Consider the following 16,640-nt stretch of genomic DNA (forward strand, 5'->3'; position numbering starts at 1 on the left):
GAGAGAAATATGCCTATGGAGCACTGTTATGATTTTTTAATCTGTGGATGAATAAGAAGCCATCAACAAGATGTGCTGGTAGCAGGATGTACAGGATCCCCCATACAAATTTTGCTATTGGTGGCCAGGATGTTTGCTTGTTTTTCAAAAAATCAAAATATCGTTGTCTGCATCACTCAAACATAAATAACTGTCCAGTTCATTAACAGGCTTCAAAGTCAAAAGACACAGGGACAAAGTTTGTCCCTGTCCTCGTGGGCTCTGTCCACATGCCTGCCCTGTCTCCATGCCCGCCCTGTCGGCTTTGTCCCCATCCCCACCCTATCCCCATGGGATCTGTCCCCCCCGTCCCCGCAAGCTCTGTCCCTGTCCCCATCCCCGTGGTTACTGCGTGTCCCCGTCCCCATGTCATTCTCTAGTTAGATTATCAGGAAAGTAAAACAGGCAGACCAAATGAGTTTAGTGGTCTTTATCTACCGTCATATTTTGCCTTTAGTTTCCATTAGGCATATTTGTGGTACAAGATAGTAGAACATCTTAATCTAGCAGATTAGAAGATCTAAAACAAAGTAATTTACTAGGGGAAGGCCATGTGAAAGAAAGCTGATTGATTTCTTTAACTGGATAACCAGGGAAGCAGACCAAAAGACAGATCTGATCTACCTAGATATCAGGAGCTCCATTCCTTTCAAAGGCATTTGCACTGTTCTGCTTAGAATGCTTCTACGTAAACTTGGCCACCAAGGGGTAAATTTGAGGGATAAACTTACACATTTCCTGAGCAAAAAGCAACAGAGCAAGGCAGTAAATGTTGTTCACTAGGAGAAGGCAGTGACCAGCAGGGTGCCAAGTCTGGTTGAGTCCTGGTGCCAGTTCTTTTCAACTGTTCTGTACGAATGCTCCAGAAGAGTTAGAAGGAAAGGTATGTGTTTCTGCATATGGCATGAAGATCTAACAAGCACACGGAGAAGTGGTGAAGTGTGTGGCAGATAAGATTCAATGCAAATATGTTGCAAGTACTGAGAGCAAAAGCTGCCTCTGCTAGTGAGTGAGCTGAATTTGTGAGTATTGTTTTCCTGGGAAATTTTGGGCCCCTTTTACAATGTGGTAGTACCTGTACCGCTGCTTTGCCGCGCGTCATTTCGGCACTACCGCCGGGCTACCCAGCACGTACCATTTCCAGCACTTAAAAATTGATAAAGGGGATGGGATGACTTCCCTATGAGGGAAGGCTAAAGCATCTAGGGCTCTTCAGCTTGAAGAAAAGAAGGCTGAGGGGAGATATGATAGAGGTCTATAAAATAATGAGTGGAGTGGAACAGGTAGACGTGAATCATTTGTTTACTCTTTCCAAAATACTAGGACTAGGGGGCATGCGATAAAGTTACAAAGTAATAAATTTAATATGAATTGGAGAAAATGTTTCTTCACTCAACGTGTAATTAAACTGGAAATCATTGCCAGAGAATGTGGTAAAGGTGGTTAGCTTAGCGGGGTTTAAAAAAAGGTCTGGATGCTTTCTAAAAGAAAGGTCCATAGACCATTATTAAACTGACTTGGGGAAAATCCACTGCTTATTTCTAGAACAAGCAGCATAAAATGTATTGAACTTTTTGGGGATCTTGCCAGGTATTTGTGACCTGGATTGGCTATTGTTGGAAACAGGATGCTGGGCTTGATGGACTTTTGGTCTGTCCCGGTGTGGCAATATTTATGTACTTATGTACTTATTTTTTAGCACTGCGAGCTTACCTGGTGGATATCAGGCAGCCCTGCGCATTGCCCAGTTACTGCTCGGTTAGCGCGGGAACACTTACCACCTCCTACGTGGATGGCGGTAAAGGCTGTTCCGGGAAATGGCCGCACATGAACCAGCTCACTTACCGCAGGGCCATTTCCCTTTCCCAAAAAATACCCTTTTACCTGCTGCAGTGAAAGGGGGCTTCGGCACACAGCAAATCCATGCGCCGACACTACCACAGGGTCCTTTTTACCGCAGTTTGTGTCTTAAAGCTTGGAAGAAAAGAAGAGATGGTAGAGTAAATTGATTAATTCTGTGTGTTATTTTCTTAAAACAAAATAATGCTAGATTATTTCAATGTCTGACGACCTTAAAAATGGTTATTACAGGTGTGTAATTGTCATGAAAGAAAAACTAGTACACAGATACTGAAAGGAAGTTTGGATGGGCCCTGGTATAAGAGTTTGAGGAGACCAGCCTCCCCAAAACACGGTAAAGCTGGTTCAGGTTGACTGACGCAACAACTGGTCACTCTTGTTCTGCCTTTCCTTAGCTAGTCCTCCGGTACAGCCAGCAGCAGAAAATGTGCTTAATTGCACGTCATTCCCTGCAGCCACCATTCCTAAATCTTAGGGTGTAATTCGGGAGCAGGTTGCTTGGTGGCAGTGATTGCTCAATGCTCTCATATCTACTAAGCATAAGGTGATAAGACAGCTCCATGCCATTAGGCACAAAATAAGTCTTATCTAGGTTGACTCCCTTTTAGCTATGATCTTGCTATTCCAATTAAAAAAAAAAAAAAGTAGCACAACACATTAACAGATGCAACAAGGTAAACCAACATCTAGCTCAGGGGCTGATACTCAAAGCCATGCACAGATGGGCCAACAATGCAACAGTAATGTAAAGAAATGGCAAATTGAAGCTCGAAGCAAATCGTATGCAAATTTTATGCGCTGTTAAACTGTGTTGTTAAAACAAAAGTGGAGGGAGGAACATGCCTGGTGCATGCACACAAAGGTTTTAAGGTAATCGCGGCTGTTGTGTCCATTCCCAGACAAAAAATGGAAGTGTCAGCGGACACCTGCACTTTTTTTTCAAGTAAAAGCACACTTCCGCGCCTAAATATAAGCCTTGCAAAAATTCCATGTGCTAGTAGTATGTGTGAGGCTCATATTTAGGGGTCCTTTTACTAATGTGTGCTAACAGATTTAGTGCATGCTAACGATTAGCATGCACTAAATGATAAGACGCCCATAGGAACATAATGGGCTTCTTATTTAACACACTAATCATTAGCACACACTAAATCTGTTAGCACACCTTAGTAAAAGGACCCCTAAATATGAGCCTCACAAATATTACTAGCACATGGAATTTTTGCGAGGCTCATATTTAGGTACAGAAGTTTGCTTTTACTTCCAGTTTTGCTCGGTCATGTGCACATTTGTTAATTCCCGCCTGCCTTTACATAGTAACATAGTAAATGACGGCAGATAAGACCTGTACGGTCCATCCAGTCTGCCCAACATGATAAACTCATTTACATAAAACTTGTATGAGCCTCCTTCCACTTGTGAAAGAAGACAAAACCAGCAGTTCAATGTGAAAAATTGACAAGAAATCCACTCCTCAAAACCTTCAATGCAGCCCCTGAAGTGGCGAAAACTTTTCGGTGTTATAGGCCATCATTTCCTTCTGTGCATTGCAGCGCTCCCGTCCGTGCATTATGAAGGAATACTTACTAACCTCATTAACTACCATTTAAACACATTTCAATACAATCTGCAGCCATTATTATGGCTCACGTTAAAACCTGTGCTTGAGCCCTCTGAGCATTCGGCATAGAATACTGTGCACGCAAACCCTCGTTAACCGCTATTTACGCTCGTAGTAGTTTTGAGCATTGGCCCCTCAGACTGCTATCTGTTCATTCATAATCAAGACCTACTGACTTATGAACAAAACAAAGAAAACTTAATTGTGATTATTTCCAGGGGTACAACTGTAGTTTCATAAACCAATGGGTATAATTTTTGAAAAGAAGGGCGCCCATCTTCCGACACAAATCGGGAGATGGGCGTCCTTCTCTCAGAGTCGCCCAAATCGGCATAATCGAAAGCCGATTTTGGGCACCCTCAACTGCTTTCTGTCGCGGGACGGCCAAAGTTCACAGGGGCGTGTCGGCACCGTACCGAAGGCGGGACTGGGGCGTGATTAAGAGATGGGCATCCTCGGCCGATAATGGAAAAAAGAAGGGCGTCCCTGGCGAGCATTTGGCCGCTTTATTTGGTCCATTTTTTTTTCACAACCAAGCCTCGAAAAGGTGCCCAAACTGACCAGATGACCACCAGAGGGAATCAGGGATGACCTCCCCTTACTCCCCCAGTGGTCACCAACCCCCTCCACCCAAAAAAAAAATAAAAAAAACATTTTTTGCCAGCCTCTATGCCAGCCTCAAATGTCATCCAGCTCCACAGCACTATGCAGGTCCCTGGAGCAGTTTTTAGTGGGTGCAGTGCACTTCAGGCAGGCGGACCCAGGCCCATCCCCCCACCTGTTACACTTGTGGTGGTAAATATGAGCCCTTCAAAACCCACCAGAAACCCACTGTACCCACATCTAGGTGCCCCCCTTCACCTATAAGGGCTATGGTAGTGGTGTACAGTTGTGGGGAGTGGGTTTTGGGGGGGCTCAGCACACAAGGTAAGGGAGCTATGTACCTGGGAGTCCACTGCAGTGACCCTAGGGTGCTCGGTTGGTGTCCTGGCATGTCAGCGGGACCAGTGCACTACGAATGCTGGCTCCTCCCACACCAAAGGGCTTGTATTTGGTCATTTTTGAGATGGGCTTCCTCGGTTTCCATTATGGCCGAAAACCGGGGACATCTCAACATTGGTCGACCATCTCTAAGGTCAACCTAAGGTTGAGATTGGGCGTCCCCAACTGTATTATCGAAATGAAAGATGGATGCCCACTTATTTCGATAATACAAGTTACCCCCCCCTTCACCGGGACGTCCTTAGAGATGGGCGTCCCCGTTCGAAAATGCCCCTCTAGGTCTGTTTTATCCTTTAGAAATTGTTTTCAGCAAAAATTATTATTATTATTTTGTAGTTAACAAAACAGACCAGATATTTAAATGATTTTATTGGCCAGGAGAGGCATTATATGTGTTTTTACAAACCGTGCACATCCCCTGCACGTAACATGAATGGGGCCCTATACTGGTGTATTTTTACTAAGACGCGCTAATTGCAAGATTAGCGCATTTGTTTTTAATACTTTTTCTTTCTTTTTTGCAGGTTTTGTGCAGTAATAATGCCTGCAAGAACCTAACAAGAAAAGTCCTTAATATAAATGTATTAGTTTGGCAATTAGCATGTCTTAGAAAAATAACTAGTATAGTGCGTATATATGTGGGTGCCTTATAGCAGTTTATTTTTACACAGGATCACAATTTGCATGAGTTATATGTGTTTGTGCATTATGGGCTAGATTTTTAATGTGGAGCTTAAAAGATTGGCACAGAAAAAAACCCCACTTAAGCAGTATTCTATACGCTTAAGTGGAGAGGTAGTGCATAAATTTAGGAGCCGCCATTTGCACCAACAAAAAGGTGCAAATGCCCACGTATAAATTTACATGCAGAGCACCGTTTTCTATAATTACGCAACTCAAAACCATACTCTGATCTGCCCTGAAATGCCTATGACCCTCCCATTTCTGCACCTCCTTTCTGCAATATACGAGGCGCCTGTCAAGGTTTCATGTGACTTATTATTGATCAGTAAATGCTCCATCAATCGATATATTATAGAACATCTATTGATTGACCCCTGAAGAAGGCTGATACAGCCGAAACACGGACCGTGTTGGGTCCTAATAAAGGTTTTTCTGGAGCATCTTACCCTTGAGTGTGGTGACTGATCTGTTGACATTGGGCCCTCTCCACCCCCCTTTTTTTGTTGCATACTTACAAATACACACATTCATGTGTGCGTTATCTGTGGACATTTATGCCTGCTCCTGAGCTGATGTAAATGTCTGTGGCTTCACTTCAGCTGCAATTTATGCAGGATTTGTGGTTGTATTTTATAAAGATACATAAACATTTATACGTCTTTATAAAACAGGTCATACAAGTGCCTTCTTGTCCTCCCAACCTAGGCAATCTTTCTATAAAATTATCAAAAATAATTTACTTTGCAACTATGCCTCCACTCTATCCAACTACGGCCCAGGAAAACCTACACGCAGACCCCCAAAAATTCTGCTTATGGTGCCTTAAGTTGTGCGTGCTAATTTGGCCGCATAGCCAAATTGTGAGCACAACTTAATTAACAAGCCAATCAACGCTGATAATTGGTACTTAATTAGCAGCACTAATTGGCTTTAATTAGAATTAACACAACAACTTTCTAGGCGTATTCTATAACACAGTGCACATAAATTCTAATCTGCGCAGTCAAAAGGGGCGTGGCCATGGGCATGGAGTGGACGGGTTGTGGGCATTTCAAAAAATGATATTCTCTACTATAGAATATACCCGATCTGCGCCTAACTTAGCCTGGTTTTAGGTGGCCTAAATGGGTGCGCCTAAATTTTTAGTCGCAAGAACAGTGCATGAGCCTATTCTATAAACTATGCCTAACTTATAGAATCACACCAGCCATGTTTTTTGGCACTGATTTTTAAGGCACCATATATAGAATTCATCCCACATTGTGTAAAAGTAGGTTTGCTCTTTCCATGAGCTCACTTTCTGCATGTGTATACCTACCACGCAATGTTACAGGAGCCCTTTTTCACATGAAAATGACACTTTACATAGAAAATGCTTTTCACTGTGACCAACTTTTGTTACTGCAGCCTTTTGCAGTTCCTAGACAGGCATAACAGATTAGAAAACATAAGAACAGAACAGCTTAACTTATAATATCAACTAATCAGTAGGTTAGTGAGCAGCTGGAAATTACAATATTGCGCCAACACAGCAAGGATAAAATGCAAAAGATCACAATGCATGCAAGAACATTGTCTACCAGCAGTCATGTACTCCCATGATAAGAGTTTACCTGTTTGCCACCAGGTATCCACAAGGGTGCACCTGTTCTCTCCACCACTTTGTAAAACCATTCCCAGGCTTCATGGTTGATGGGCTCTCCCACTAAAACCAAAGTAAAGAAAGATTAAATACTACTACTACTTATCATTTATATAGCGCTACAAGGCATACGCAGCGCTGTACACCATACACAAAGATAGTCCCTGCTCAAAGAGCTTACAATCTAGATAAGACAGTACACAGACAGAACACTTAAGGGTAAGGGAATAGAGAGGTGAGGATAAAGGACAGGGCAAGTAAGTTAGGAAGCAGTGGTAAAGAAGTGGGTTTTCAGTTTTGATTTGAAAATGGCCAAAGACGGGGACAGACGCACAGGCTCGGAAGTCCATTCCAGGCGTGAGGTGCAGCGAGACAAAAGGAACGGAGTCTTGAATTAGCAGTACAGGAGAAAGGGATGGATAGACTCTTTACTGCTGCACCAGGAACACTGTGAATTTTTTTTAGATACTGGTCTGTCTCCTCACTACTCGTAGTGCTGAATATGGACATGGGTATCATTATGTATGATGTCTACAGCACCAATGAATGCAAACAGTGCTACATAATACATATGAGAGAAATCCCTTCTCTTTGTAGAGTTTACAATCTAGTTAAGACAATATACAGGACAAAAAAAGTGCTATGGGAATTTCAAGAATCAAGGAAATGGCAAGTCAACAAGGTTGTTTTAAGATTTATAAGGAGCCTCAGAAAGGTGGCTTTTAGACTGAATTTAAATAAGATCAGGGAAGCGTGGTGTATGAACTCAACAAGCTTTTTCCAAGCATGCAGTGCAGCAAGATGGGAAGCGCAAAGTTAGGAAGTTAGCAGTAAAGCAGAAGAGTGTAGAGAAGACTGATTTGTCTGATGAACAAAGTTCATGAGGAGTGATATAGGGAAAGGTGAGAGGGGAGAGTTAGTGAGGAACTTCAAAAAGTTGAATGAGAGAAGCCTTAACTAGATGTGGAAGCGATAGTGAGTCAAGGCAGTCCCTGAAAGAAGGGAATGGCTTGCATAAGGAGGTAAGGGGTGCAAAAGAGCAAGTTAAAAAAAACTCGACCACCCAAATGTGCCAACAAGCCATACAGTGTAATCAATGGCAAGATCTGACTTTCACAGATTACATATTCTGTTAACTGCACTTAGCAAAATGATTTTTCACAAATTTTAAGTCAAGCATTAGTGTTTCAAAAAGATACATATTTGGAAGATGAAAATCAGTGCTATACACAAGACCATAGGTGTTGCTTACCTGAGCCCAGAGTTCTTAGGCTAGACCGGTCGTACTTCTTTACCCAGCTGTCTTCATATTTCAGCAGCAAGCGGACAGCAGTGGGTGCACCATAAAACTGATTAATTTTCAACCGCTGACCATCTCCCAATATCGACCTGAAAACCCCCCAAATACATACAGTTAATCAGGTTATGGTAAAATGAAACAAACACTTTCAGTGTTAAACAGGGGAAAAAACCCACAGAAAATTAATACAATACAATTGTACCTTGCTTATATTCCACCATTACAACATAGCTGCTTCATTGTAGTTTTCCAAAAGAAAGCCAGTCATTACCAGGAAGTTGCAAACATTTAAAAAGATTATAAAATTGTACCTCCAAGATAAGAAAACCAATGCTGACTGGAAAATTACAAACTATTAAAAACCACTCTGAAATTATGCTTCCAAAAATAAGTGATAGTGTGACTTGGCAAGGCAGAATGGAACCCTCAGAAAACACACCAGACGGCAACGTAAGGCCAAAAAGGAAATCTTTATTACTATGTGCAAGGGAAACAAACAAGCCTGTTTCCTCACAGGTTCAATACTCTTCATGGAAGTCTCTTAAACACAGGCTCACTTTCAACAGTCCACCTCTGGTATGGCTACTGTCTTCCATATACAATGTGGTCATTACTCATTGTTCAGCAACCAAGGGATTATGAGCCTACCTTGACAGTCTTCTCTCTTACAAGCATTCAACTCTGGAATTCCTCACTCAGCATACAAGGTCTGGGCTAGGGCCACCCTTCTTCCCTGGAACTCCATCAGGTACCATAGCCTAAGTCAGATCACCTTATGAGGATTCTTTCCCTCAGGACCTCTCCTAGACCTCTTGCCTCGGGGCCTCTCTGATCCACTATGCTCCAGGGCATTTGACTACCTCCTGGCCTGAACCCCGCTCCTCAGACTCTGCCTCTGATATGTCAGGTTTAGTGCCACCTGCCACAAGGTGGCTGAACTGCAACCTCAGTGCGGGAGTGTTCCTAGGGACACCTGCCACTATACCACTCACTCCTCAATCTATGAAAATCATAATCTGAGTAGACCTAATGTCTATTGGTAAAGATGCCAAATTTTTGTTGCTTGATATAAGAATAAAGAGGTGAAAAACATGTTTATATTTTATATTTCCTGTTAGTGGAAAATGAGTATTAAACCTGACTCCCATTCTGTAATATTTTATGCAATAAAAGAAAGATTGATAATCCAGATGTTACAGTACACAATTTGGAGATTGTACGTGGCTCTATAGGTACCCAATGTCCAATCTAACTTCCAAGCACTACATAACAATCTAGCTGTAGTATTTTGTGATGTTTGTAATTGTTTTTTCAATTTCTCGGAGCACAGCACATAATAATGTTATAATAATCTAAATAGGAAAGGATAAGGTCCTGGATAATAATTTTAAAAAGGTCAAATAAGAAATACTTTATGTCTCGACATAATTGCTTAAGTTTCCAAAATACTATCCTGCTTAATGAGTTAATGTAAGCATCAAAGGATAGGGCTGAATCTAGAATAACTTTTTTAAATTGGTTTTATTAGGAAGTATATTATCTCTGAGGGTCAAACCATTATAGGTAGGAGTTTGAGGAGGAGCCTAGGCATAGCATTTTAGTGTTGTCTATATTCAACTTCAAACAATGCTCGGAAGCCCATCTTTCAACTGTGTCAATACATTCTCTTGCACTGTTAGATATAACATTTTTACCTGTAGACAACACTAGAACAAGCAGGGTACTGTCATTTGTGTAAGTGCAGAGGTTTACCTGTAGTTGAGTCAGAGCAGTTCCAAGAGAATTCAAAAAGATATTAAAAAGAATCGGAGAAAAGGGAGAACCTTGAGAAACTCCACAATTTAGTGTCTCTGACTTTTTCACTCTATAGCTTCTTTCTTTTAGAAAGCCTTTAAACCAATCAAGTACTCTTCCCAATTTCACCTAGCATCTGCATCATAAATGGGTGGCTCACCAGGTTAAATGTGGCTGATAAATCAAATTGTACAATTATGGCCTGGTGTCCCCTATTAAGGAAATTAACTCTATTGAGATCCATTTAGAAAGGATGGCTTTTACATGTGGAAATGCCCTGAACACGTAAATAGTGATTTTAGAAAGCTGCTATTTACCAGCAATTTCTATACATGTTGACTAAAGTTGCGCATAATTCTGGCTGTGCAGCTGAATTGCGCACATAACTTAATTAATGAGCCAATCACTACCGATAACTGGATCTTAATAAGCAATTAATGGCACTAATTAGCAATAACTAGAATTTACGCGCACTACTTGCTAAGCCAACGTTTTTCAACTGGTGTGCTGCAGCTGCTTCCCAGGTGTGATGCAGGGATCCCAGAGATATGCTGCATCTTCCACCCGCACTGCATGTGTCGTTCCCCCCCCCCCCCCCCCCCCGCCTGAACTGGCATCTTTTACCCCGTGCCCCCCCACCCGAATTGGCATCTTGTACCCGCACCCCCCACCCGAGCCAGCCTTTCACCCGCACTCCCCACCCGAACTGGCATCTTTCACCCGCACTCCCCTACTGAGATCCACCAACATTTTATTCCTTTCCTCCTCCCCCAATACTCTTCCAACCTTCTTATTAAGTACCAGCAGTGTCAGCGATCAAGGCAGGCCAATCCTGGAAGTTTTCTTTCTGCAGCTCCCACTGTCTCTGATGCAACTTCCTGTCCCCGCATAGGTGGGAACTGCAGAAAAGCTTCAGGGAGTGGCCTGCCTGGATCGCCGGTGCTGCTGGCATTGAATGAGAAGGTTGGAAGAGTGTCAGGGAGAGGAGGAAAGGCATAAAAATAGTTGCAGGACCTCGAGGGGCAGGTGGAAGATGCTGTTTCTCAGGAGCGGCGTGGGTGGAAGATGCCAACTCAGGGAGGGCACAGTGGAAGATGTCAGTTCTCGGTGGGTGGGCACAGGTGGAAGATGCCTGTTCTGGGGATGGAGGACACTGGTCTGGGTGGAAGATGCCTGAACTTACGGGGAAGAGAGGAAAAAAATGTTGCCCATCAACTGAGCAGAGCAGTACAGGGTGGGCAAGGAATAAAGATGCATGACCATGAGGCAGGGGGAGAGAGATGCTGCTGAGGGGGAGGTCCAATGGAGCAGAGAGATCAGTGAGAAAGAGAGTGGAAGAGAGGTTAGAGTAATGGAGGGAAGAAGAGAGAGATACTGAGGGTTGGGGGAGGCAGGTAAGCAGAGGGAAGAGTGGGAAGTCGCTGGACCCAAAGATGGAAGAGAAAAATCATGAGAGATGCCTGCCCTTGGATGAGGGGAAAGAGCTGGGCAGTAGAGGGGGCAAGGCAGAGGGGAGGGTGGGACAGGCTGCACATGAAGGGAAGAGAAAGGGAAAACAAGATAAATTTGAGGAGGTGGCAGAGAAATTGATGAAAGCTGAAAGCAAAAGATCAGTGCCAAACAGACTAAGACATTAGATGAGAAAAAAATGGAAAGGAGCATAGGCACCGGTATAAGAGGCTTGGGAGGCTAGCCTCCCCAGCCAGAAGTGCAGCAAGGGCGGGGCGGGTACAGCTCGTGAACATCTCCCTCCTGGCTCCCTCCCCCCCCCCCCTCCGACTGTGCACAACGTCCCGATCTTTACCCCCCCCCCCTGTCCCCCCCACTAGTGCGTGCTGCTCTCCCCCTCCACTCCTGTCACGTCGTCTTTCAATGAGGCTTCCTTCCTGTATCATCAGCAGCATCACATGATGTAAGCGCCGCTGCTTTCAGCCTGCCCCGAAACCTTCTCTGGACAGCATCCCTCCTACGCGGGAAGTTGTACAGAGAGTGCTTCCAGGGCAGGCTGAAAGCAACGGCACTTACATTATTGCTGCTGCTGCTGCTGCTATGGGATGGAAGCCTTGAAGTTGAAAGACGACGTGACAGGAGCGGAGGGGGAGAGCGATACGGTACCGCACTAGTGCCAGGGGGAGGGGAAGCGATACCAGACAGACAGACTGACCAAGGGAAAGGGGGGTGGAGAGAGGATGTGAGATGCCACATCTAAGGGAAGAGGGAGGAAGGAAAGCAATGGCAGGACATGGGAATGGGAAAAGGGGGTGGAGAAAGGAGTGATGGAAGCAAGAAGGGGAGGGAAGAGAAAGGTGGGATGCATGAGGGAGAGGAGAGATGCATGAGGACGCTGGAGGAGAGAGAGAGAAAGTGGAAAAGTGCAGGGGAGAGCAAGAGGGAGATGGGGAGAGAAAGAGGGGACATGGAAGAGAGCAGGGGAGAGCCAGAGAGAGATGGGGAGAGAAAAAGGGGACATGGAAGAGAGCAGGGGAAAGCCAGGGACATGGAAAAGAGCAGGGAAGAGCCAGAGAGAGATGGGGAGAGAAAGAGGGGCCATGGAAAAGAGCAGGGCCAGAGAGAATGCTGGATGGAAGAGGGGTACAGAGAGAGAGAGATTAGTGGAAAGATGGGGGGGAGAAAGAGGGACATGGGCAGGAGAGAGAGAAGCTGCTGGGAGATACTGGGGGAGACCCTAGCTGTCAGATGGAGAAATGCTGAATGAAAGGAGGGAGAAAGAGGGAAAAGCTGGAAGAGAGGGCAGAAAGAATACACTGGACGTAAGGGTAGGGAGGGAAAGAGGAAAGACACTGGAAGGATGGGGATAGAGAGGACATGCTGAATGGAAAAGGGTCAAGAGAGAGAACTGTTTAGAAGGAAGGAGATATAGAGGGAGACAATGGATGGAAGGAGAGGGAGACAATAGACAGAAGATTGGGAGAGGGTAATGGGTAGAAGGATGGAGAGAGAAAGAGGGATGACACTGGATGGAAGGGTAGGAGAGAAGAGGGAAGGTGCTGGACATGGATGGATGGATGGAGGAGGGGAGGGAAGAGAGGAGAATCTGGACATGGAGGAGTGGAGGGCAGGGAACAGAGGAAATGTTGGACAAGGATGAAAGGAAGGAAAACAAAGGAAGTACATGCATATGGATGGGGAGGGGAGAAATGCTGGATATGGATGGAGGGGAAAATTGCTGAATTTAAGGGCTGGATCGGAACACTTTGAGGGCAGATGCTGAAACTGGAAAAAGGATAGGGACAGGGCTACAGATGGTAGACAGGACGCATAAGGACACCAAGGATGCATAGGACAAGGATGGTGGACATGGTGAGAGAAAAATATCAAATGGAAAGAAGACACTGGGACCAAAGCGAATAGAAAAACTAAATGATCAGACAACAAAGGTTTAAAAAAGTATTTTATTCAGAATTTATTAACTGGAATGTGTCAGCTTTTGGAAATGTGCATCTGTGATATTTTGCATGTAAGTTTCAATTTTTTCTAGTATGCTGCATGCTGAGTTGACTTCTTGAGGTAACTTTCCAGTTTTGCCTTCATATCTGTTGTGTCATGTGTTTTTCATGTGTAATCAAGGTGCAGTATTCTACTAGTGTGTAGTATTTACAGCCCTTTTGGGGGGGGGGGGGTTTGTTTCACTAGTTTTAGAGCCCGGTGTAATTACAGTGCTGCCTTTCCACGCATAAGGTTGTAGCTTGTCCTGTCCTTGGAATTAGTGCTGTTATGGTTTGCTAAAGTTATGAGTATGTTTTTGCACAAGTTTGTGTATAGTGTTTTGCAGTGGAGAGATTGTGTATTGGCCTTACTGAGGTGGCACCAAAACACCAGAGCCTAAATCACGACACACTACCTCTTGAAGGATCTACATATAGTTGTTAATAAAAAGAGCTCATTGTGAACACTATCCACCCTAAAAGGGTGTTTTGTGGCTCTACATGAGAATTGTGATATTATGATCCCTTGTTTCATTTTCCATATGGGTGGTATATTGGTGTCTTAGGGTCTGCCTAGTGTTATGGTACAGCAAGGTTCTGAGTGTGTTTTTGCACAAATTTGTGCATAGTGTTTTACAGTTGAGCGATTGTGGTTAGTATATGCTTTGAGCAAACCACTTTATTCTTTGACATATGAAATATCTAATATCTAAATTTAATAAAAGGTATTAATTGTGACTTATTTTATTTATTTATTTTTTCTGTGTGTTATCAGACAATTATGGATTTAAGCTCCACCCATGGCTCCACCCCTAACCCCGCCTCCTTTAGCCTCCCCAAACAGTTGGGCCACCGACCGCCTATGGAAAGGAGGCCCTGGAAACAGAGTTAAGAGCACAGACAGAGGAAAGCAGAACCAAAGTCTGGGAACAAGATGATTGGAATAATAAATTTACCAAACCACAAAGGTAGGAAAATGATTTATTTTCAGTTTAGAGAATGAATTATGTTAGTGTTGAGCATTTACATCTGTCGGCTTTATTTTGCATGGTACATGAGGACATACTTGTGGTGTTGCAAAACATGTAGAGTCCACTATCTCTGCTTTCAGTTTTTGTCTGCATGTTTTTTGCGGTTCCCTATTTGTATCAGGTGAGAGTCATGTTTGCATCTACAACTGAGGTGAAAAATTCTGTGGTATATGGTGTCTGTGTAGGAATCTGTAACAGTCCGTCCTGCTCCAGCTTTCCAGTAGCAGGTACTGTAAGTATGTAAACCGCTTTTATAGTTGCAAAAACCTCAGAAAGGCGGATATCGTCCCATTTCCCTTTCCCTATTTGAGATTCTAGATGGAATGTTGCTACTATTGAGATTCTGTTGCTACTATTTGAGATCCTAAATGGAATGTTGCTATTCCACTAGCAATATTCCATGTAGAAGCCTGCCCTTGCAGATCAGCAACGTGGCATTGCTGATCTGCAAGGGCAGGCTTCTACATGGAATGTTGCTAGTGGAGGAGCAGCCTAGTGGTTAGTGCAGGACTCTGATTCTGGGACTGGGTTCAATTCCCACTACGCTCCTTGTGACTCTGGGCAAGTCACTTAACCCTCCTTGCCCCTGGTACAAAGTAAGTACCTGAATATATGTAAAGCGCTTTGAATGTAGTTGCAAAAACCTCAGAAAGGGGTATATCAAGTCTTATTTCCCTTCCCTAAATGTATTCTTGCTCATGTAAATGGCACCAATATGACTAAGGTATTCTGTAAGGGTGTGAGTAAGTGGTGTAGCTCATAAATGCAAGGGGGGTATTCTAGAGGTGAAGCATAGGAGGGACACATCAGGGCTGCCAGTTACACACACGTAGAGAATATGGTATATTACTCATGCCCTTGCCACATTAGGGAACCACAGTTACGCCAGGTATAGAGCATGTAAACATTAGGCATGCTTATGCTAGGTTAGACAGCAGCATTCTACACAGTGTCTGGAAAAAACGGACCCCTTATACAGTTTCAAAATACTTTGAAATTGTTTAAACTCCCCCCCCCCCCCCCATATTCAGCGCTATTTAAGTGAGCAGGAACAGCTCCCAGCTAGTTAAATAGCACTTAACGGCTATCCGTGAATATTCAGCTAAGAAAGGTGGTTATTTCACGCTGAAATTCATAGTCAGTTAGTGCAGTAGTGCACCCCAGTCAGTCAGGTTTTTGGATATCCACAATGAATATTCATGAGCGAGATTTGCACTGTTCATGACCCTCCTATGCTTCACCCTCAAGAATACCCCTTGCATTTATGAGCTATGCCACTTACTCGCACCCTTACAGAACAGCGCTTAGTCATGTTGCTCCCATTTATATGCACTTTACAGGCTGCAAAAAGGTGCTTTCCCATCACTCACTATCACAGCTCAGTAGGACATTTCTGGGATACATTTTGTAACTCTGCACTCAGTGATGCCAATGTAAGCAATCTATCCTTAAAGAAACACAGCCTTGGCTTTCACCAGAATAGATAGTGGTACATTGGATCCAACTTGAAATGCAATGTTTCCTCACCTGGATTAGGGTACAGCGGAGTGCTCTCAAACAAAACAGTAGTGGCTCCATTGCAGAGTGGGCCATATACAACATAGCTGTGCCCCGTGATCCAGCCAATATCTGCCACGCAGCAAAATATATCACCTTGCTTGTAGTCAAACACATACTGGAGAAAAAAAAACAGTCATAAAATATGAGCAAATCTATGTAACTTACAAACATAGAAACAGAGAAAAAAGTAGGCAGATAAAGACCATATGGCCTATCCAGTCTGCCCATCCATGCCATCTACTCTCCCTTAGAATCCTATGTACTTGTCCCAAGCTCGAATTCAGATACTGTTTTCTCCACTATTTCCGCCAGGAGGCTGTTCCACGAATTCACCACCCTTTCCGTGAAGAAGTATTTCCTCAGGTTACTTCTGAGTCTATTCCCTTTCACCATCATCTTAAGCCCCCTCATTCCACATAAAGGAACAATTAAGTTTTCTCCCCTCTGAAGAAAATGTGACTGTGGCGAAATGGTGAATTTTCCAGCATGTGAATTGTAAGAATATTTCATGAAGTGTATTTCTCTAGTTTGGCCAGCAGGTGGTGCATATTTTATGTTTAAAGCTGTTACAGAGAAATGACTGTTCCAACTTCTTTAGTTTAACACAAAGAGTAAGTAACCTGCAGTGATGTGGCCAGCTACTTTTAAAAAATGTTGTTCT

General features: G+C 43.7%; 1 pseudogene; it reads right to left on the minus strand.

Annotated features, from left to right (window-relative positions):
* The window catches only part of LOC115465643, a 157,726-nt pseudogene that overhangs the window by 61,161 nt on the left and 79,925 nt on the right, over positions 1 to 16,640 (minus strand).

This window comes from Microcaecilia unicolor, chromosome 3, assembly GCF_901765095.1.
Source record: "Microcaecilia unicolor chromosome 3, aMicUni1.1, whole genome shotgun sequence".
NCBI lineage: Eukaryota > Metazoa > Chordata > Amphibia > Gymnophiona > Siphonopidae > Microcaecilia > Microcaecilia unicolor.